The sequence below is a fragment of the Osmia bicornis genome, chromosome 4 (assembly GCF_907164935.1).
Source record: "Osmia bicornis bicornis chromosome 4, iOsmBic2.1, whole genome shotgun sequence".
Classification (NCBI taxonomy): Eukaryota; Metazoa; Arthropoda; class Insecta; order Hymenoptera; family Megachilidae; genus Osmia; species Osmia bicornis.
In genome coordinates this window covers 6,401,160-6,426,283 of record NC_060219.1, presented here as the reverse complement: position 1 = coordinate 6,426,283, position 25,124 = coordinate 6,401,160, and the positions used below count along the sequence as shown (strand labels likewise).

General features: G+C 40.2%; 1 protein-coding gene across 2 annotated transcripts in view; it reads left to right on the top strand.

Moving 5' to 3' along the window:
- LOC114879656 (semaphorin-2A) overlaps positions 1-25,124 on the top strand; it is a 364,739-nt gene that overhangs the window by 16,134 nt on the left and 323,481 nt on the right. For both annotated transcript variants that reach the window (XM_046285367.1, XM_046285366.1), the window contains exon 2: positions 19,634-19,727. The gene's annotated coding sequence lies outside the window, so the exon portion shown is untranslated. The remainder of the gene's footprint in view (positions 1-19,633; positions 19,728-25,124) is intronic.

The following is a 25,124-nucleotide window of genomic DNA, read 5'->3' as shown; positions in this document are numbered from 1 at the left end:
AAAATTTTAGAATTTTAGAAGGGTGATTTTATTTTAGGGTGGGTTAGGTCCTTTAGAAAATTTTTAAATTTTAGAATTTTAGAAGGATGATTTTCTTTTAGGGTGGGTTAGGTCCCTTAGAAAATTTTTAAATTTTAGGATTTAGGATTTTAGAATTTTGGAGTTTTTGAATTTTCAAATTTCAGAACTTTAGAATCGTAGAAGTTTAGAAGAGGGAAGTCTACATTTTTAGGGAGGTCAGGCTCACCCTATTTCCAACCTGAGAAGTTTCAGCAGCTCCACTGAGAAGGACCCTATAATTCAAGGCTCGTCTCTGTAAACGCATTCGCTGGCGTATTGTCGCATCCCTTGGCATTATGGAAATAGGATTACCTAACCAGGAATAGGCAGAGCTTTTCAATACGTATGGCGATCTCCTCTTAAGTAGAGTGAATCGATTCTTCTGGCAGCGGGTAGGTAGACAAATCCTGGACATTATCGCGGCGCGTCCATCTAAATCGCGTCGAATGCTCGCGATAAAGTCAAGCTTAATAACACGTAGCCGTCTTCGATAGCCGGAATAAGGGCTTATTCAACTCGAAGTACATTTATCTCGACCCGATGGCGTTCCGTTGTAAAGTCCCGAAGAGCTACCGTCCACTCCGCATTGACCCGTTTCCGGCTCTACCTTTTTGATGAAATACGTGCGTGGACTCTGTCCACGGTCCCGAAACTTTCCGTTTTTTACGTAAGATCGACAGGTGCCGATCCACATTTACCACGAACTTTCCACCTTTCTACCTCGATTATCGTCAGCGCCGATAAATCGAATTCGTCGAATGAAACGTCGACGCCAATGACACGTCCCTGGCATCCGATCATCCTTTTCCATCATGAAATTTGTCAATCCTGAGAAAATGGAAGATGAATTTTCGCGATGTACGTGGTCGTCGATTAATCGATACCATTGTTTATTTGTAATATCAAAAGGTTCGTAGAAGATGTTACTAGTGTTACGCGGTTTTATAATAGCGGTCTCATGCTTTCAACATTCATATGGTATTAACTATCGAGAACAATAAACTCACCGTAAGACATCGTCCGTTTTGCCTTCTATGTATAGGGTGATTCTCTCGCTACGCAAGACAAAAGTCGTGCCGCACAATGGAACCCCTGCTGTTCCGTTTTTTGTTGTCGTCTCAGCCATAAACACACACAGAGCAGTTTTGGGTCCGGCGATATGGCCCCTGGGTCTACTTATAATTCAGTGTTCATTCAATTTATTCTCCTTACAACGGTAAAAGGTTGTAAGGAAGTGCGACATTTCTTGGTGGTGGTAATTCGTGTTACAAAAGAAGATCGGCCATTTCACCGCGAATTCGTGCTAAAAACAACTATGAAGAAGAGTTGGAATTCATATCGAATCGTTTCTTTTTTCGCTCTTAAGCATTTTCGTTCGCTTCAATTACCTGGGAACAAGCAGACCGATGTTAAGGAGGAAACAGACGGAGCAATTAAAGCGGTATTTTCTCGTTTCAACGTATTTTTCCTTCATGGACCAATTATCTAGTATAATTTCTGTTACCGTCTGAGGAAGTGAATTATGAAACAGTTGACTACCTGTTTCATTTTTACATTTATGAAATACTATCAGCTGGAAAGCTGCTTACAAAAAGGAATAAAACTATGCTCGAAGTAGAAAATACGAGATCCAGTTTCAAAGATGTGAAATCGAAATAGAGATGAACGAAAACGAACAACAAACTGTATTGGAAAGAGCGAGTATAAATATGAAAACGCGCGAGGAAAAAAGGAAAATGGAAACAGTTATTGGCGTATTGTCAAAAGGCTTTATTTGAAATCCGGAAATCTGATTCGTGTTGAAAGGAAAACAGAAACAGAGGGAATTCGTGGCGTTGGAGTCCGACCTTTCGCTACTGCTGCAAGTCAACACGTAGTGATTTGTTATCGTAACGTCAGGATGATGTTTGCGTAACAAATCCTTAGCCAGGTCTACGCCTCGTAGACTTACCCTTTACACCTACGGCACCGCTTTCAGCGCCAGATTCCACCCCTTGCAAAAACACTGGCACACCTTGGATAGAAATCGCTTGCCCTTCCTGCTTCGACGTAACATTTCCGTGATCAACAACGATATATAACCCTTTTTAGATGATTAATCCTTATAATTAATAGTCGAGGGTATGGGTGCACTATCAATAATTAGGAAAATTCGAATTATTCATTTCTTAATCAAACTCATTTTTCAATTAATAATTCAACGATCACGTTTCAAATGAAAAAATACACGTTTAAACCGTTGCAAGTTATATAACTACAGCTATGGTTCGGTCTTTGAACCTTTTCAGGAAAATACCGATACACTGCGCTTAATGAAAGCGTATCGTATAAAATGTAGCGGAAAATCGAGTCGATGGATGGTTGAAAACCGAGCGACGGCCAATTGCTAGTCGTATCGGAAGCAGTGGTGAAAAGTTAAAAGTAAACTGTGCCATGAACGGAGCGCGGGGCAAACTGGAATCCTCCCTACTGGCAACCTATATTTCGAACGGCAATAAATCAGCTAAGATTCCGGAAATTTACGCGCGACCCGGATCTTCCGTGGCTATCATTTCTAGGAATAGCAGCGGTAGAGGTGGGTCTCTGAGAGACGAAGAGAAGAGGATCGAGGTAAAGGGTAGGCAAGGATAGATAGTAGAGAAACGAAGAACGGGGGGGTTAAGGGTGAAACGATCAGACGTCGTAACTCAGAGTGTATAGAACCGTGCGAGGCAAGAGTATCGATTCTTTCTGGTCTACAAATTTCTCACAGTGGTTGGAGTTGACCATTGATGGTGGTTGGTTTCGCATTCGCCTACTTTACGATGCATCAACCCCGATGACCGAGTTTCGGTGACGGTGTACACTCGCGATCAAATCAGGCATCCTCAAGAAAAATGGTTTTGCCACGGGTTCTCGTCCTTCCCCCCAGGTATCTGCGAGGAGAATGACAATGTAGGGTAAAAGATTCCATATTATATTGGAGTCTGGCCCTAAATTTTGTATTATATCTTTTTTTTTTCTAAATTACATTTAATGTTAATATTGTCAGAATTAGGATTTTGAGAATTCCTGCTTGCCTAGGGAAGATTTGATCGTGAGTGTACATTATCCTGAAGCGATTTAAAATAGATAAAACTTGAGAATCTATTATTTGCAACGTGAATTAAAATTTTTCAATCATCTGTCATTAAATAATTATAGAAATGGAGTAAAAGATTCTTCAACCCCCAAAAGAATCAATTTTAAATATTTCTAGAATATCAAATAAGGGAAGTACTATATTTAAAAAATTGTACTATATTGGAACACATTACAGAATATTTTCAAAAAACTTGAAGGAAATAAAATGTGTAGTTGTACTGATATCATGGCGATCACGCGAAATGCGGATAATTGCTCTTTGTTCCGTGAAATTGAACAGATCGAGATATTTGATTTCTCCAAAGAGAGAAATGTGTAAACGTGAAATTCAAACTCGATGCATTCACGAACGAATCGATAATGTTCTTAATTTTCGAATTTGCGTCTACGAGCAAAGGGAGCGTCCGTTGTTTAACTACTCAATTTCAGCCGTTGTTTACCCGTGATTATACGATTACGTTTAAACATGCCGTACGGTTGGCATCGGCAAATTTACTTCGTCAAGTAGATTGCAGTTTAATATCGCTGGCCCGTAACTACTAATTATGTACTAATTTGGTGTTAGCTAATAACGCAGTACTAAATCACGCTGTTCGGACTAGCGTCAGCAGCCTTCGTTCGTTATAATCTAGCGGATCACAAAAGGGAATTAAAAGCTCTTCGTAGCAATCTGTTTCTCCCTCAATAATACATACTTTGCTTCTAATTTATCAATTTACCAAATTTCATAAATTTTAAAAGTTTCGAACAATTAATTTTGTTATTTAATCTTTAATATTTACTTAGAACTCACATTTTTTCGTTTTTTTTTCTTTTTTTTTTTAATTTTTGATAATATTTTACAATCCTTGAACGACAATAAAAGTTGGTCGACAGTTGATTCTATACGGTAAATACCATATTAGAGTACAGCAGTCGTACAAACGGTTATCGTAATGCGATCGTTTCCGTTGTTATAGCTGACATACATCGCGTGAACAAGTCCATCTACCTGTGTCTACAGCTCGTTGCTGGCTCGATAACTGCTCGTAACGGCTCAACGTCGTCAGCCGTCATAACGAGACTCGTAATGTGAAATTTATTGTGCGAATAGCTTTAAAAATTAGCCCGTTCTGTTCAGACGTTTAGCACCTGTTGGGTTGTATTTTGTTTCGTGAATTGATTTTATTTCCTTGTTCGTTTTATTGAAATTGATTAGAGTATATGAGATTTGCTCTTTTTCACTAATGCAGCCGTCAAACTGGGTCTGGTTTTATGTTGCGCCAGGTTTTAAAAACATTTATTAAAGTTCCTAAGTTCAAACCTTCTTGCAGTAAAAATAAAAATTCAAAGGCAAGTCCTGAAAGATGAAATTTATCAGCGCAGATATTGGAACAATTATTTGAAAATTTACCTAATTTTCTATTATTTCATTGAATTCTGAAATGTTTTAAAACAATATATAATTTATATTATACTACAGAAATTTGAAACATTTTAATTGTTTTATAGAGGTCTTTGATTTATTCAGACCAATTTTTAATTAAGCATTTAATGAACCTTGATATCGAAACGAACCTCATTACAAATTAAAGTTTATTATTCAGATAGCGAGAAATGAACGCTTATTTCAATCACGAGAGAATAACTTTTGACAGGGTTCAATATATTTGATCGATTTAACGATAGCGAGATATTGATTCCCGTACAAGCAACGAGCAACGAGATCAAAAGCTATCGACATTTCGGTGGGATAAAGCGTCGCAGCCAGTGGGGAAAGGTGCGTTAATTAAAATGTCTCATTACTGGCCTCGCCTCTCAGGGACCGGGACGAAATCACCTTCACATCGTCCGATGAATTAAATTACCGATTTATAAATGTCACCTCGACGGTTTGAAAAGTAACAATGAAAGAACGTGAAGAATAGCGCAACGGGGGAAAAATTCAGGAGGTTGGAAATTTTTAATTAACACACGTACGAACGTGTAAGAGCAGAGCACCGGTCCACGATTTCCGGCTCGTTGTAAATGTATTACAAACGTGAAAATGCTCGAATTTTCTAGACACGATTGTGGGACAAGAGGGAAAATGAATTGTAGTCGGTACGTCTGTATTGAAATTGTATAGTTAGGATAAAAAAATTATTTTAAATCTATCCTGTGATAGAGGAGAATGAACAAATTCCAATTGATTTTTTTTGTAACATAAAAATCAATTATTCAACAGTAAAAGATTCTTTAAGATAGGTTTTACTTTTCAATAAATATGGCTTAATAGAATTCACGTAAAAATTATAGTGAAAAGCATTTTAGAATTCAAAAAGTGTCAAAAATGATAGTTTAGGAAAAGTGTTACAGAGGTGGATCCCTTTTCAATATTAGGGATTCTTTACAGAATAAATTGAAATTAACTTAGACTATGCTTTAGAATAATTTATTGAAACATTTACTTAAGAAATTTAGTATAAAAAGGATAAATTTTTTTAAATAGATTTAGATCGTAAACGTCTATCACTGTTGCCTCTACAATTTAATTTAATTTCAGTTCGTTTTGCGAGTGATTAACATTTCGAATTTCAATGGAACAACATCATTCCGAAAAAAGCTTGGGAATTTCAAATTAAAACCAATCGTGGTCGAATCGAGCGAGTCAATATCAATGTAAAAACGTGACAATACTGTGGACACAGTACAACAGATCGGTCATGGGGTTTCATGAGACCGGCCTCGTTACTGCCTACCACGTCCAGGATCGATCTGTCCCTTTACAGTTGCCAATTATTTTGACCGCTCGTAAAACTGTACGGTGGGCTTGATTTTACGAGACGCGGTATCGTCAATTTTATTAGCGACCGATAGACATTTCGTTCTCTGGCCGGGTGTCCACGATCCCGGGACAAATGCAAACTCTCGCTCTTGTCACGCTCAGCTGGCCTGCTGAAACTCGCAATTCAAAGTCCTTGTTTTGTGCCACGCGGAAACGCGGTAAACCGAAAGGATTGGATTCTCTGTATTTCCGGCCTAGCCGCAATGGCTTTCCACTTTTATTAATCGCGTTTGACCGGTGTTTTTCGCAATTTTTGCATTTATCTCTTGTGAAAGGGATTGAAAACTAGCCGGTCGGCAAACCGCAGTTATCACTTTTTTGTTTCCTCCCACGAATTTATTCAATGCCCGAACCGTGAAAAACACCGTCGAATCTAAACTTTCGAATCGCGCTACCCCGTGATGTCCCGTCGCTTTTTTTTCCACGAGATTTAAACAGCGTAACAGAGAGGCTGAACACGAGCCACGTAACGAGATTTAGAATTGAAACGATGTTTGGTGCCGTTGTAAATTTCATGTAACGGCCGCTATTATGGGTGCAATCTTAAATACAGGTTGCCAGACCCATTCGACTCTTAAATGGAGTTGGCAGACATGGAAGACTTCTGTTTCGCGTGCACCATTCTTACCGTTCGTTTATCCTGCCAGACTGTTGAAAAACGTTTGTCACCGAAACGGGAAAAATGTTCAGTCTCAATTTGCTGAAGAATTCCTAGAAACACGTTTCTCCTTTCTGTCGGTCCACGCGTCCGTTTTACGATTTCAAGAAAGCGAAAGAACTTCCGATGCAAACATCAAATCGGGTTTACGGATATGTTGGACGAAGATGGACAAAACAGCAGTGTTCGCATTTTCTGAAGATGCACCTTTGTCTCAGGTGGTCGTAGCAACGTCTGCAAACGCGGATCGAAGAATTCCGGGAGCGGTAATTTCGTTCGATGAGAAAATGTCCGTAGCTTCGCCTTTCGGAGGTTCATTTCTTTTGAACTTTCCTTTCGACCTGGGATTCACCATGTAAAATTGGTGATCTGTTTCGGACTACAATTTCCCGTCTTTGAACTCTTTCCTTTCAATACAGTCTTGATCCGTAATAAGCAACAATTTTCCGGCTCGAAATAAGCAAATCTCTATCCCCTCTTCTTTGTTTGAAGTCGCCCGCAAAATGAGAGGTCCGTGAAAGCGAGAAGCTGATGTTTTGGGTTATACTGAGCAGTGAAATCGATTAGTAGAAGAAGAATGGATATTGAAAGAAAGATGCGCAAGTTCGTTGGTGTAATTAAACGCGACAGCCTAAGATTGTATCGATCGCGTATCAGTCGGGCTTATCAGTTGGATCGCGACAGAGGGATAAAGGATTTGCGAGAAAGAGGGCGAGACAAGTGGTAGCGGTAACACCGAGGGTGGCGGAAGGTTGATGTTATCGAAAGGTATCGATGCAGAGTGTGGTAAAGCCGCGGCGTGTCGAGTAGAGTAGAGTCGAGTCGAGTCGTTTTGGACCCTTAGGGCTTCCTCGTGTGTTTTCTGCATAGCCTAGGAGAATGTGAACGGTGCAGCGCGGCGCGTCATCGAGGCAGCGGTTCCTCGTTTCTGTGTGCGAACGAGCTGTTTAAGAACCGCTCTCACGAGTGAATTGCACTTCTACCCAGCGATAGGAACAAGATGCTTCCTACCTACAGTCAAAGTTTCCTACCGTGTACTCGGGAATTTTCCAAGTTTAGGAAATTTCCGAAATTCCCGGAGTTCCTCGCGGCAACGAGGTGCATAGACAAACTTTGCGTCAAAACGAAAAATACAAACAGACAATTCTCCTGTAAATTTGCAAACAAAGTCATCTTCCTTTATCTTATTTACATTTTTGATTCTTCTTTGATATTTTACGAAATTATATTATATTTCTCCGAAATAAGAGTCTCGATATTCCTCGATCGTAGAGTTGATTTTCAATCGTAGCAAAAATTCGTCGAGCATCCGGTGTTGTTAAAGAGAAGCGCAGACATTCGACAGACTAATTCGGTCGAAAGCTCGCGTGCGTTGCATCGAAGACCCGTCGCTGCTGACGCGTGTACGAATGCACAATCTTGTTTACGCAGCGAGGAGTGTAGGTGAGCACACGTGAGCACACGTGAGTACACGTCGCTCGGGTATGTTTTGCCTTGTTGTGGCCTCGCCAGGACGGGGGTGCGGCAGAATGGAAATCCGCGGAGCTCACCGTCGAACCCCATCAGACGTCTGCGTAGCTGGTTGGGGTGTCTGAAGCAGCCCTCCACCGCCCTCGTTCTCCTTCTCTCGAGCGGCTGCCTACCTACCACCTTCTCGTGTCACACCTCATTATGCCACCGCTTCGTTAGTGCTGGCCGTCGTCGTCGGGATCATCGTGGAACAAAGAACGCGCGATCGGCGTCGAGCAATTTGTCGGCTGAGCTTGGAAGATTCGGCGGTTGGCTAAACAAAGCTGTTCGTCGCGTTCGCGAGCTACTTCCGGCGGAAACGACCGAGGGAATAAAAAAATACGCGAGACACAATCGTCTCGCGTCTAGACTGTCTGGGAGGAATCAGTGGGGAGCGATAAGTTCGAGTACGTATTGAACGTTGATATCGATTCAACCCTTTCGTTACGAAGGGTGACAATTCTCTTTTAGTAAATACAGTACTCGTATGGATCGAAATTAAGAAAATTGATCGAAAGTTTCTTTTTTTTTTTATTATTGATAAAGTCTTGCGTTTACGGGAGGTGAATTTGAACAGTTCGATTTTCGTAAACAGTAAACGTAGAGATGCGCGCGTAATTATCGCGAAAGGAGAATCACCGAGAGATAAGCCGGCAGATCGCGCTCATAAACCAGAAACTTGCGCAATCACAAGTTGGCAGAAGTCTAGAGGGAGCGGGTGCTACTGAAACTCATAAAACTACCGTAATGGTAAAACACGAAAGGGTGGAGGCGAAGTCGAAAAGCGGTGGATCGCCAGCGTGTGCCACGGAGCTCGGATTCTGATGTATTTCACTTATTGAAATCGTTACCTCCTTGCGCTGTGGTCTCTAACTTTCTATAGAAATTGAAACTCTAATGCTCCGTTAGGAGCGTCGGAGGAAAATTAGGGAAATCTCGACTGATAGTTTCATAGGAAAAGCAATGAACAGTCTTTTCTATAAAGGTGATAAAAGAAAATTTAGATCGATAGTCTGTCATTATTATACTTTATTTTATGTAGAAAAATTACCAGTTCTCGAATTGGAATTGCTTCGTGGCATAGTAAAAATGTTGCATAAAATTGATGTATAGTTAGGAGAATCGGACAACAAATGTTGAGAAAAGTCAAATCGTTTCGTTTCAATAGGCTCCGGGTAAAAGTTGAAGTCGTTTATATCGTGGTGAAAGATCCTCTGAGCACGATTTCCTTTCTATCGGAAGTCGATATTTCTTTCTGGTCAAGTAAAAGCTGCTTCGGGCGATCCACTTTCTTCGTTAAATCCGGCCACAAGGTAAAAGGTCATCGATGAACTATCCGTATTTTTCGGTCATTCTCTTAATAATATTTCATGTTTTCGCAATTTTCCTCGGGCTACTTTTATCGAGACATCGATTCCTCGGTTGTGAATGAAAACGATTTGTAATTATTCTTAGAGAAACGACCAATGAATACCAATAATTGGCAACTCGTTTTCAATTAAATGCAATTAATTGCAGGCGAAAGTTTGCTGGATTTAAATAAAAAGTCGAAACCAACTGTTACCGCTGTTGGTAACGAGATGATCCTTTAAACCATTTAAGGGATTTATTGTAACCTAAATCCAACAATGGACCTATTAAGACCTATTAAGACTGCTGATAATTTCCTGTATATTTCTAGTTCTTAGTTGTAATTATAACCTTTGCTGTCTTGGGGACTATATTAATCACATAATGTAGCAAGTGAAAATTAAATTAAAAATTAAAATAGTATCAACTTGAAAAAAGTATACAACACACTGTTTCACTGTAAAGAGGACGATCTTTAAGACAATTCTGTTTTGATGGGAACAAAGAGGTTTAGAAGTTGGTAATTCGCAAGTATGCGAAGTGTGCGCTCTGCTTATAGTAAAATCTCTTCGTTTGACGAAAATCCTCTTTAGACAGTTGCCTTGATGCTCGTTGAAAGGCTGCATAAAGTACATTCACCGGATACCAAAGAGTATAGTAATTACAGACAGAAAAGCTATTTCGTTCCTTATGAAAAGCGCGTATGAATGCGTCACGCTTAAGAAGCTGTGAATTGAGTTCGGTACGAAAGTGGATATTTAAAAAATTCATTCTGTCCGATCGCGTTAGATTTGTAAAAAGTTTGCATGCAATCCTATATAGTGAAATTTCGTGTTACGCCACGTTCTCACATTTACAAAGTACCGGCCGTTTCGTGCTCGTCGCGAAGGATTAAAAGACGATATTTTCTTTTTCACATGGTTCCACATTTTTTCGATTATTCAGCCAGCTTAAAAGAACGATTCTAAGCTACTCGTTGCATGAATATTTCAACAACAATTTCTCTCACCGCTAAGAATTTTTTCATCCCGCGAGAAAACGAAGTTTTACCAACAGTTTGGTAATTGAAGCGAACTTCTACAATTTTTCTTTTTCTTACATCAATCCAGTCAACATTCTTGATGATCTCTCTTAACCGGTGTCGTGCTGGCAACTTAGTACGTAGGTGTAACGAAATTCAAAAAACTTCATTATAAGTTTCGCCGTGTTCTCGCCGTTTACCGGCCAGTTGACCCGGGAAATCTTACATCAAATTGTCCGCCAACTTTTCTCCATGTATTAAGCTCGCGTTTGCTTATTGTGTAGCCGCTTCACACGATGGAAGGAAATTCAGACAAAGGGCCCCCTGTAAAAGTTCCATTACACTCGGTCTGCGCTCTTATATAGGTTCCTTCGTACTTTCAACGAACCATTCCGTTGTTCGTCCGGCGTTAGAAAGTTTTACGAGGAAATGAACAATTTGTAGAAAGTAATGCTACACGTAATAGAAGAACTCGTTAATTTGTTCTGTTATTTTAATAGAAAGTATACTGTTAATTTAAAAATTGGTACAAAATTCGGAAACGTCGATTCCATTGAACAAGAGGACAAAGAAAAATGAAACGATTCAAATAAAATCAGCGGCAAACGTGTCAGACAGTGACGAGAAACTGTGAAATGAAGAAATCGGACGAGATAAAGCGCAGTTACTGCGAGCAAGATAAAACTAGAAAGCAAAGTACAAAGCAAGACGAGAAAAGAACGACTCCTCTGTTGAAAATAATAGACTAGAATACGTCTTCCGTCCTGATACATCGTTACCTCGTTCTCCTGTATACATTTACCCTCGGGATAGTTTTGTTTCTTCTACTTGCTCTCCCATTCCTGAATCACGGTCGTCTTGGCACTTGGCCTGCATACTGGCTGCAGACAATCTCACGCTTCTGCACGAGCTAAGGATTTATCCGATAAGCAGACGGAATGCGGATAAAGGGGTTTTTAATGGGCTGAAATCAGGGTAAGAGAAAATTAAATGTTTGGCTGTTCGCGCGCGCCTTATCTCCTCGTGATTGGGAGGAAAATGGAAAATATTGAAAACGGAATTTCGCGAAATTTTAAAGAATTTATTTTAAAATATTATTTTATGAATTGATTTGAATTTTGTTACATTAAAAAGAGGATACGTTGTAAATTGTTTAACCTTTGAACAGCGGTGCCCGGGTCAGTCGTGACCCAAATCTACAAAACGTATACAAGGATATTAATTTAAAATTAAATATATAATTTATAAACGAAGGTGTTCATACATCTGAAGAATAATTTTTAAAAAAGTAGTGTAAAAAATTTAGAAAATAGAAGTAATATTAAAATTGTGGCTCTCTTCATGGTCCGCCATTCGAGGGTTAAAAAAATGGTGAAAGTCGCGTGTAAAGAAATATGACTGCTATTATTTATTTCGAGCATTTTCGTTACAAGGATAAAATCCCTTATAATTTGTCAAGTCAAAAGTAACGTATTTAGAGACACAAGATTACTCGTACAGCGGGAAAAGGAAAAGTTTTGTAACAAGTTTTACAAGATCTGTCTGAAGCGATCGTACGCAAGTTGTCGGTTACGTTGAAATAGAGATCCTTGGGGGTTTTCGTCGAGTTCGTTAGGTGTTCTCCACACGGCGCGAATCGACGGAGCAAATGGGACGGTAAAATGAAAGATTAGCAGCGAGGGTGCGACAATATCCCCAAAAGGAGGGCCACCCTTGAACGTTTCAAAGATCCTCCTCTTGATAACCTCGCTACTGATCCACGGGGCCCTTAGATGTGCTTCGAAATTATTTAGTGGCGCGTAAGCCGCAGGGTCGTTTCGAAGCAAGGTTAATGGCTTCGATTCCCAGTAGTACGTTTGCCTGGCTCTCGAACTTACCGGTTCCTCATTGGTTCGCCTGGCCTCCAGATACCTAAATAATACATAATGTGGTCTTTGAGCAGTTAAGCCGCTCGAGACTTTATGCCCGAATCGAAATTTATGGAGCATCACGAGAATAGTTCACGTCGGTAAGATCACCGCGTATCTTTAGATTTTATCGTCCTCCAGATAATGGAATTTGATGAGATTTCGAATGTAAAAAAAGAAAAATCTCTAAATAATTAAATCTGTAAATAAAGCAAAACACAGATCCGGAAAGCGATGCAAGAACACATGGTGCGTCGGTTAAATTCGGAAATTAGCTAGGTAATTTGGAAATTATTAGGCGCGTGTTATTTAACAGAGAGGCCGCGATTCGGTGCCGTATACGCCGCATTGACCGCACATGGTGGCCGTTTGGTCGGTGAATGTCAAATCTACCTTCGGTTCTAAGCGGACGTCATGTCCGTTAAAGGTAACGACACACGCTCACGGATGCACACATGCATACAGCGGCGAGAACGGCTGCGCCGGATATCAGAATTCCGCAGTGCAGCGAACCTACGGTGAACAGGCTTTCCGACTGGAGATCGACCGATCGGCCAACACCCGGAAATTCTCGAGTGCACGAAAGAGAAAGGGGTGAGAGCAATCCGTGAGCGTTGAACAGCAATGGGAAGAGGAGGATGAGATCGAAGAGAGTAGTGGAGCAATCGAGAGAGGCTCGGTTGGCATTAAACGGCTCTCTGCTCTGCTACCGTTTGCGCTCGCACCGATTGAATCCTTTTTCGGATTAAAGACGAGCCGATTCTTCCTGCTTCTCGTACGACCAATCAGTGGCCCTTTATCGTCTCGAGACGGGGTTCGAACGAAAGGAAAAAAACAAAAACTGTCTAGGGTAAGATAATATGGGAAGAAGCTAAGAAGCGTACAAAAAAGTGACAAGAAGGTAGAGGTGGCGATGGGCTTTCGCTGAACAAGAGTATTATATTATGTGCGGTGCGGTTAAATTGAATTCTCGCGCCGCCGCTTTCCGGAAATAATATTATGTTTTATGTGCCCGGGCAGCCGCGGTACCCTATTGGAATCCCTTAATAGGAATTTTTCACATTTTCCGCCCGTTCCTGGTGAATAGGAGCAGCGAGACGCGGCAGCATCCATTGGCACAGATTCCGATGCGCCAGGGGCGGGAAAAACAGGAAGGAGAGGTAAAGGGGTACTCTCTCTTTCTCTGTCTGGAAGGAACGAGGGGACAGATGGGGCTACGCCGTGGGGGGTGGTAGACTGTCCCTGTTTGCTTTTGCTCTTTGCTTTTTCCCACGGTGATGGAAGCAAGGAAAATTCCAACGCCGCTAGCACCAGCATTCACCGCCGATATCAGCTACCACCACCGTCGCAGTCGATGCCGTCACCGCCATCATCATCGCCCTAACTTTCTACTACTACAGATAAAAAGCTCGGGAAGCTCCGCTTTTCGAGATGGCGTGGCACACGCGACGCTCGATAACACTTCGGAGGACCAAGTTAATTCCCGACGAGCAGCAGCATTCAAGCTTCGCCGCTTGCGAATATTTGAATTTAATGATGAACCCTCCTATTCCGTGTTTTTCGTTACTCTTACCCCTTCGTCTATTTTTCTTTCGTTTCATCTCTTCCCCCCCCCCCCCTTTTTTTTTACTTATTTCCTCTGCAAGGGGTGGATTTCGTTTCGCATAACGCTCGCAGAGAAAACGTACCCACGCGACGTGACGCTTTGAATTATTCGTTCTGGAACAGTATACGTTTCTTATTGATGAGTTTTTAAGCTGTAAATACGGTTGTTCTTTGAATAGATGGACTTTTAGCTCGTCGCGTAATGCGATGCAGAAACGAAAAGTTCTGAAAACTGACGTGACGATCAAAATTCTCTGCAGTTCGCTAAATCATATTAGCATAAACGCATTCGTTCGTGACAGTTATAGGTATTCTACGTTCTTAGATGAGATTCAAATGTATTCAAAAGTGACGTTTCTTCGGCGCGTAACAGCTCGCCGTTTTACGAGTTCATCCGCGTCAAGCGTCGTTTAACGTATTTCGTTCCCTGCCGACGAAATAATGGCGAATAACGGGATACACATTGAAATTACACCACGATCTTTTCGCGAAATTTTATCGTTCGTCTTCGCCGCCATTGCTGTACGGAATGGCCTTGCGTTAATCATCGGATTATACCTTGCTTTTAAATGTTTCCCTTCCATTACGCAATCCGAAAGGATTTATCTCCCATCATTTTTCTCGTTTCGTCTGATGATATCGTTATGGGTCGTGGATTATTTGTTCACCTTCCAATTGTGTTTTATCGCTGTGAGAGAAAAAGAATGATGGACGATATGATTTACGGAATTCTTTTACGAAATATCAGATAAGAAAACCTTTGTAGAACAATAGCTTTTATTAATAGCACTTATTAAATTGAAGAAAATCTATTTAATAATAACAAGGATAATAATAAATCGGCTTTATTACACGTTAACAATTTACGGATTCACTTTTCTAATATAAAAAGTATGGAAGATGCAAGAATTGGTAGAGCGGCAGTAGTAGTAGTCTGCATTGGTCAGACGCTCAGGGAAGTAGTCCCCTTATTAGTCAGGCAGTTGTCGTTCTACGCTGGTACGGTAATTAATAACTGCTTGATAATGTAATTTCGAAAAATTACAAATTGTTTTACTCCTTGGATGATTGCTTTACCAATCTGTCTATTTTTTAATAAGTCAAATGTTAAATCATCTTGGTTAATTGAAAAAAATTATTTAAGAAATTATGTCAAAGAAGCACTCGAGGTGCACCTGTAGCTTGCGGAGCTAAGAGGGTTTATATCTGAATATATTATGTATTCGTCGTGCCGATGAATCGATCGAGGCTACGAACTTTCAGTATCTGCATAAATAAGATGGCGTTACATCAAAGGACGCACTGATTGGCCCCGATCGATCGAACGTCATAAAAGTTTGCTTCCTCGGCATCCGGGTGAGAGCGCGGGAAAAAAAGGAAGGGCTTATGATTGCGTGCTAAGGTTTCGTAAAGCACTCCCGTTGCCGTGAGACTTATCGAACTATTGACTTTCCTCGAAAGACTAAACCCTCCCTTTCATTGGCCTAGATAAAGAAAGGTTCGTTCTCGTTTGTCGATGGCATCGTGGCTCATTCTCTCTCGATAGGTTCGCGTTTATCGGTGAAAGATATATGGAAATTACGGGAATGAAGCAATTTCCCCTTTTTTCCTTGATTCTTCCTTTTTTTTTCTTCTTCTTTGCTCCGTTCCGTTTCGCCGTCTGACACGTAACGAAGCATCATGGCGGCAGCCCGTTCGATATAGCTTATCCTCGAATCATCGAGAATGCATCGTGCACATAAAACGGAACGTAATTTGATAGCAAGATGTAATCTTCTCTAATGACGGGATAGGCTTCGAACGAGACCAGGCTTGGAGATTGAAATTCTTTTTCACGTTTGCCGGCTCGTCGCGTCGTATCGGACTCGATCGATCTGTGAAATTAAAGTATTAAATTATCGAGAGACGCCTGTTTTCCATAGGAGAAATAGTAAAAGGGAAAACGCGACGCGATCGGTACGCGAGTTCAGGATTCGTTCCAGACGACGATTTGATCCGTCAGTCGAGTAATTCCTGCACGATCCTAGTGGAAGCCTTTTGTTAACTGGCTGACGGTGAAACGTTCCGACAGCTCGTTATCGGTTGCACTCGATCGCGAAAGTATTCAATCGATAGAAGTTAATTTATCGCGATCAGCCATATTCCATTACCTCCTTTATCGGTTTTCAAGCACGTTTCCCATTTGTTTCTCGAGTTCTCTATCTCTTTTCGAACATTTAGAAGCACATAAAGCTTCTATGATTATTCTGTATTTTCAATTTCATTTGATTCGTGATTCTATAAAATTTGTAACTCCTTTCGTCGACGATTTAACGAGGTTCGCGCAATTCAACGGGCAACGATTAGAAAAGGGGAGCAAAGTGGAGGACACTCGGGGAACGTCGTGTTACTGCATTTGTCGTTACCGCAGACAAAACGAGGGCTGCTATTGCTGGCGCTGCTACGTCGACGACATCGGAATTGCAAAAATTCACGTGCGGTTCACCCGTTTTCCCTGACTTTCGTCTTTTTTTCCCCCCGCCCTCAACCAGTGCACATTTTCTCCATTTGTTTCGTTCCATTGTACAGGACGAACGAAAAATTCTCATTTACAACGGTAGCTCCGATAGGAGGCCTCGGGACGAATATCATTCACGCTCCTTTCGTAGACGCAACAAAGCCGAATATTGATTAAACCGTACGGGCGCAAAGACTGCGTGCAGGTAATTAGTAGATGCACGGAGTTTTAATGGCCCTTTAATAACACGCAACATAGAATTAAAAGGGTGTGGGTCGTAGACCCCTTTCCTTCTTCTTTTCCATCTTTTACCCTTTATGTTTCACGTGGACTCGCATTGGTCAGGGCCCTGATTACCTCGGCCTTGCCAAACAGTTTTATCGTGCATGGGTCATTCGACTAATTGTAAGTTACGACAGTGATACAAACAGGGGATGTCAAGTATTTACGTCGCTGCGTATAAAACAACTCAACCTCAGTCGTGCATTTAATCGAATTCCCAATTTAAATTAATAGTGTCATTATATCAAATGGAGATAAAAGGGAAGATTTAAGATACAATTAATTCTATTAATACTTGGATATCAAGAATAGTCAGTTTCCTTAATTTTTATTGAAACGTGGTTGGTAAATTTAACGTCTGCCGCATAGAATTGATAGAAACTATTTTGGAATAACGAAACAATCGACAGGGGTGTTTTTGCTTCCTGATAAAGTTGGAAACACGCAGTGAATTGCAAGGATTTAGAATGGAACGGCTGCAGGAACGATTGTTCGCGGTGTTTGCTTTCTACACTCTCGGTCTTTGTGCCCCGGCAAACGTCTGTTACGTTAACTGTGCAATTATAGTCCGGCACCGTGTCATGAAAGAAATACATTAATACGACATTGAAGCTCGTAAATTAGCAAGAGTACACGCGTCCGACGAAATTACCAGAGAACGATCCACGACGATCTACCGGCGAGTCACGGTGAAAATTTAATAACGCACGTTCATCCTGTCTGATCGCAATCCAATTAATTACGCCCGGATATTTATTAATCGCTCGTTTCCGAATCGCGATACCGGACGGGCTTATTGCGTTCGTTGGGTAAACAGACGAAATTGCAAAACGTCCGATGATCCACGTACTTTTGCCTGTTAATTTTGTCATATAACACATTACAGACTTAAATGACTAATTGTATTTAAACTCAGACCCATAGACACTTCAAAGGAAATGCAAAGAGAACTATAAAAAATGCAGTTAAATATGGCTTTCCCTTTAATTAAACAGTAGATGTTTATAAACACATTTATGTGTAATATTTTCTCTGATATTAACAAATGTTTCATTTTACTTTCCATATTTCACACATTTTGCGAATTCTAAATATGTTGTCTTGATTTGTTACATGTAACATTGGATTTATACGCGTCCCGCAGGAAATGAGACTGAAAATTTGCAACTAAATGAGTTATAACTATGTATGGTCATATTTTTCCATCCAGCCGGAGTTTTTATAATTTTCCCAACATTTTCCAAGGAAATGATTTATGTCGCGAAAGAATTTCTCGTTTCCAACTGTTACGGTATAAAAATTCGTCTATTCTCAACTTTCTTATTTTCCCCCTATCAAACATTATCTACAATAAACATTTCGTGATGTCGATTTGAAATTTTTATACAGAGACGTGGATATTGTATATTTTATCATCGAAAATATTTGTACAAGTTTGTACAGCCATGTTGATAGAAATGAAAGAAAAATATCAGAGGTGGTAATCAGTTGAACATACGTTGGATAGGGTGCGGTTGGCTTTTCGAAATGCTGTAACCGATAATTTCAAATTTACGTAACATGAACAGAAATCTCGTGAAGTTAAGTAGAGCCGGATATTGAAAGATGCGGTGAATTTCCACGACTACCACTGGATTATACGCTTCTATTCGAACGTCCGTCCATCACGCGGCGTGATTTTATTTTTCCGATGTCTGGACCTTTTTTTATCGATTTCTGAACAGACGATAAATTCGTAGTCTCTGGCGCGCAGACTACCGCATCGGTAATCGATTGGCATCGATCTTATCGGCTCGTTGCAAGTACACTTTTCGATGAATTGCGAAATAGGTTTGTTTGCGCCGCGCCGCGTCGTGCTGCCCTGGTTCACGCAGGAACCGGAGTCGAGAGTTGGGCATCGGGGCTTGACTCGATAATTGCCAGCGGTGAAATGAATTGATCCGCTAAACGCTCAGCCAGGACCCGTACAAAGTTACACGATCGTTTAATCGTACTTCGCTTAATCGATCATTTGTTCCGCGAAATCCATTAAAGTGCACGCATAATTTGTAACAGGGTATAATTTTTACAATTTTTTATTATTTCATTAAGACTAATTCGATAACGATGGTACGAGTAGGGTTTATATATAATTTAAAGATTAATCTGTACAGTGTAACATTATTAATTTGTTTACGGTTTCGAGAGTGTTGTTCGAGCAGAAATCGTTACCTAGAACTAATTAAAACAAGAGGATTTTATTCCTGCCGATGCGTGGGCAATTGGCGAGCGGCAATTAAACCCGCTTCGGGTCCTCGTTGTTGCCCGATCGTTTCGTCTGGCCAGGAAAAAAGTAACACCGACAATTTGTGGATCGATAGCGGATGCTGAATTTCGCGATAATTCGACGATGTAACAATAAAAAACCACTATTTACATTTGAAAAATGGTTAAGGTTAGTAATTTGAAATGTCAGAAAACTTTTTCAGTTACCACCTTGCTTTCATATAGATAAGTGAACCGTCGAACGGCAGACCATGGAGAGAGTCTCAATTTTAATTTAATTATATATTCCATACCATTTTCATTTTCTAAATTTCATACTGTTCCTTTGAAAATTATTTTTCCAACATATGAAAGCCTTTCGTTTAAAAATTATGCGTTTAACTTTGGCTTTCCTTTGATTTTACATATTTAACTGGGTCACGATTGACCCAGGCTTCGCTGTTCAAAAGTTCCACAGAATTTCATTCACCCCTAATTTATATTTGTAAACGATTAACATATTAAGTGTAGTAAAACATTTGTCGCTCATGCCTATTAATTTCTGACACAGGTTAAACGCTATTCATCACGTTCCTGCGCGATTATGGCAACGGGGCAAGTCTTACCTGTACATCCATTACGTTGATACACGTATGTAACTACAGGTAAGCTATCTATAATCCTTCAACAAACCTGCGGATGTAACGGTTCTCAGATATCGGAAGCGTTTGCCTGATACCGATCGCTCGTCATTCCGGTCGCTCGCAATATTAATTGGTTTAATTAAGTTGCCGAATTGCTGCCGCTCTTGCGGCTTGTCCTGGATTAATGCGTGATCAGATATGTATACGGAACAGCGTCTTGTCTATGGGAGACCTTCGTGAAATGTGTTACGTGCCGTTCGAGCAACCAGCACTGCAGTAAATTCGATCTATTAATTAGCTTTGACGATTCATTCTATTATTCAGGGTCGTTTAATTCGTGAATCGTGTTTCGTGCTTCTGATAAATTGGAGTCAAGAGGTAATCGAAGAGGATTGATTGATTGATTGATTGATTGATTGATTGATAAATCGTGGAATTTGAATTTATTTCATTCTTATTATAATGGAACTAATATATCAAAAGAAGTTGTAAATGAAAAATAGAATTATCTCAAGAAATATTGCAAGTTATATGTTCATCGATAATTGGATAATATTAAATTATTTGTGATGGATTCGTGGAAATTACATTTAAAATTAATCAGAATTATAATAACTAATGATACGGAGGTAGATAAATTCTTTATTAGCTTATGAATGGCTTTATTCAATGATCTCACTTAATTAATAATTGACGTTCAATTAAAAATATTTCAAAAGTTTGAGCTGCAACAATGCTTGTGGAATTAATTTAAAATAATAATTCCTTTTCGCTAATTCCTTAACAATGCTTTTTTCGTTTTTACGGAAAAACTCGTTATAAAATTTAATGCTATTTTTTCTACAAACAAAAAAGATTTAGTAAAATTACTGAAACCTTCAAACAGATCTCTTTAAAGATATTTTTAAAATAATTTCCTTTATTTAAAATTTGCCTCGCTGCTCTTTCGTAATTATTTCCTTAAATACCATAAAATCGTAACAAATAATTTAGAAAATCTCTCTATCAAATTCTTCATATAAATAGCACTAACTGACGTTGAATTTAATAAAACAAATTTTGTTTTCCTTTGTAAAGCTCGTACTAATTTTTTAATACCCATTGTTTTACCCGGAGGTAATTTTTTACGGTGTGCAAAAATTTAAATATTGAATGAAAACTTTATGGAGACGAGCCGTATGATTCAAAATAAATCAAACGTCACGGATACAACCTTTGAATTACTGTTTTTACGGTAAAAAGAAAAAATGCAACGACAATGTTGCGTTCGCTTGAAACGACGAGGCTTCGATTTTACCTAGGCTCTTAGAATTTTACAGGAAAATTAAATTACGATTACACCGTCTTCCACCGGCGAGCGTAAAGAAACAGGCGGTATCTTTTAATACGAGCCGGCTTATTTAAAACAGCTTTATTCGCCACAGCTAAGAGATGTAATTTTGTTTAATACACCGAGCTCGCTGCAAGAGCCCTGAAATTTCGCTTAATTAAATATTCCGGTAGAATAAAATCGCTCTTTAAAAATTCCTCGTTAACTGCCACAATTATCGAGTTTACGATGAATTTTTTCTCCAGCCTCCAATAACGTTAAATTACTCTTTAACGCGAAGCGTAAGGAATGCAAAGCAGAAGATAAATTTTCTCGACGATTATCAGTTTCGTTTGAAGGCACCCTTTCTGTTAATAATTCATTTAAATTGGAACGATAATTATGAATTTCATTAGTTGTTGAACGATAAAATATGAATTTCATAACGATTTTATTTTTGCTATTCCGGCTATTTCTGTAATTTTATAGCAGAATTTCTTGGAAGAATTTTCAGTCTGGGCTCGTTTCAAGTCTACCTTTCGTTCCGCTCACCGTTCGAGCGTGAAAAGCGATCCTCTTTCCCTTATTTCGGAAACGGAATTCTCACGAGACGTCTGCGATCCTGGCTATACGTGATCCTATACCGCAAAGACTGTCAACCGTCGGCTCTCTGTCCTTCGTCTTCCAGTTTTGATACGCTATTCCATCGTCGGTGATGCGAGATAGAGGCGCGGTAAGGGTAAGTCCGGCGGAGGGTGGTTTCAGGGTGGAAGTAAAGGCGAGAGGTAGAAGAAAAGGCTCGGAAAAGGAGCATCCCGGGAAATAAGATTCTGACTTTCTTCTTGACGTATCTGTTTCCCGACGACGCGACGGATCTTCGGAGGTGTAACGCTGCGGAGAGGCAGAGAATGAAAAGCAGAAAGAGAAAGGAAGGTATATAAGAGCCGGGAGAATAGTAGAAATTCTTCCAGACGGCTGATGCGACGCATCCTCTTTGTTTGTTCGTTGCGGTGCACGACCGGCTCTCTTCTATACCTGACAGAATTTGCATACGAGCGAACCGCGCGAGAAACTCTTCCTTCGGGATCGAGTGAGATGCGCGGACCTTGACGCAGGATATCCATATGACTTTCGTTACCTTCAGGATTCTCAGCCCCGGATTGCTGGCTTTGAATTGAATCTCTCGACAAAATTTTTAGACTTTTCTATGCGTTTCGTATCTTGAAAGTTAAATATTTAAACTTCTCTTGTAGGGGTGTGCAAGTATCTCACTCGAGTCGGGTCGAATGAGACTCCAGAAATTCATCTGACGCATTTCATTCGGTTATCTGTAATTGTAGGATCCGAATATCAACCCGGGACCCGAATTCGACTTGAGACTCAAAATTTCCGAAATTACGAATACCCGAACGAATTTATGTTCTAGGCAAATTTTCGTAGTCCCGCCTGAACTCGAAAAAATTCCCGTCCAATCCGAATTTTCAGGTATCCATACATCCCTACCTACTTCAGATTTTCTTCCATTTTGAATATTTCTTTAAAAAGATAGGAATCCTGCAATCTGCTAGAACGTGTTTAGCGGTTAATCTTAATTGACAGAGTTCACGGTATACCCATCCAATTTTCTTGTCCTTCTTCTCATATTTTTCGCCTGCATCTTCTTCATAGACTCCTCTCGTCCGGATCTCGCCGGAAGGTTAACCAGGGTTGATGTATTGAAAACAACCCTCGTACGCTATCTGGACAGCTTATCATATCCATCATTCCACCCTATTTGTACGGTCCACAAGGGCCTCGGCTCGGAAACGCGTATCCTCGCCGTATGAACAAACAACCTCGCCGTCCTATGACTGCTCTCTTCTTTTTCCACGGTTAAACCTGGCCGGCTCTCTCAGCCTCTTTCAGGTTTTTTCCTCATAATTCGACGCACGAAACCACAGGTGGAATGATAGAAGCAAAGCGAAAGAATGAAAGAATGCAATTAAGTCGGAACGCAAATGTTTCGTACTCAAAAGAGGCCTGTTTAATTGAAACAACCGGGCGCGGATGTAGCGAGCGCGGGTATCAGAGAAACACGAAGGATATACGAGGACGTAGAATTAATTAAAATCCGTACGGTTGTTGATAACGACTTTTAAGGAAACAGCTGATAAGGCAGACCGACGATTTTATGTCTAGAAAATTGTCGGGAATAACGAGTCTCCCGTTTACAAACAAAATTACATCTTTAATAATCGCGCTTTAGAAGAACGAAACCTTATTAACTGCGATAGCGAAGCTTACAAATAACATCTGTTTCGTTTCGTTCAAATCTGTTTAAGACGAGCGAATTTCTATTTCATTCGGCACCGATAAAAGCCTTCGTTCGTTGAACCGTATAAAACAATAGGAGGATTTTTTTCTCGTCTCTTCGATCACCACGAAGATCGCTCATTACTTTCTGTTATTTTGAGAAACAACGTCTGTTGCGTCTCTTCCTTTCGTCGTCGGCAAACACGTTTAATATCTTTCCTCTTACGAATCGGACCGTCGCGGCGCAAAGAAAACAAACCGTTCCCAATAATTTACCGGAGAACCGTTCAGCTGCGGTACCTTAAATCGATTCAATAAGTATCGATGCGGATGGGAAATAATAGAAAACGAAAAATAAGTTCTCCAGACGAGGTAGTGATACAGGGAAGACGGTGTAAAGATAATCTAAACGCGGAGTGATGGAGAAGTGGCAGGTCAGAGCAGGCAAGTTGTCGGCTCCGTGATGGATGGACGCGGGGCACGTACGAGCGAAGATTCTCTTCTCTTTTTTCACCGCTGAATGTGCCTTATTTTTCCTCCTTTCTTCCAACCTTTTCTATCTTTCATCCATATGAGAATCCGTCGTTCCGCCATTTTTCCGTCCACCGTTCCCCGATTCTTCGATTCTTTGCGGTGAACAACACGTGGCAGCTGTTCGCTCCAATTTCTTTGCCTTCAGAAACGACACTATAAAAAGAGGGTAGCTATCTGTGGCATCTAAACGAAGTCTCTATCTTTCGTTCTATTATCTAATACAAACGTAAGGGCGAATAGCCAGTTGGAATCAAAATTCTTGTTATAAAAATATATAAACATCGGATACATTTTCATCAAATGTTTTCCCTGATGCAATTTTCGTAATTCCGAACGACTCGGTGTATCCTTGGTCCGTGAACGATATCGAATTTATCTCACGATCGAATTGTTCGTCTTCAAATCCTACACGAAGTATCCTCGACGAAAGGTATTTTTGAAACAGACAATTCCATGCTTCTCCGGAGGTTTCTTCGTCCTCAGTCGTTCCGTGTTCGCCACGTTCAGATCACCTGGATTACTGTTTCAGCTAACATGTTGTGTCACTCCTGTTGTATTCTTCAATTGCTGTTCGTGAAGTTACGTTTCTACTACATAGTATTTCCAATTCAATTGTGTAGGTATACCCTATTATTATTTTTGTAATTATTGAATTCTTGTTTCATTAAAATAATGTAATGACTTGGACATATTTCCCATCGGTGGATCGTTTCTTGTATTATGCTTTTTTATAGATACCAATGATACCAAGGATAGATACCAAACTAGCAAAATACAAAATTGGAATTTTCTTTCTACTACTAATTTGCATGTTGCGAGTCGTCGGCGCACGGTACTTTAGCACTGGATTTGGGAATTTGAGTATTCCAACCCTTGTTTTGCCAAAGTAACAAAGTAGAGATTTCGAAATTTTTCCCATATTTTTATTTTTCTACACCTACTTTGTTACTTTGATAAAACAAGGGTTGGAATACTCAAATTCCCAAATCCAGTGCCAAAGTACCGTGCGTCGCTGACTCTCCGGACAAATTCTTGATATCCATAGGACATATCTGTATTTTCTAATTTGTTAGAAAAAGAAAAATATGAGAAAAATTTCTAACAAATTCTATAACTTTCCTACGTGATATTTTATGTAACATGTACGTGGATCACAGTTGTCGCCCTTGAAGGCACGTAACACGTTGATGCTTCAATTCTCCCTGGTACGGAATCAAGGAAGAAAGAAAAGAATGTAGCGGAATATCAAAAATATTGTAACAATATACATGCACAAAGTTCCA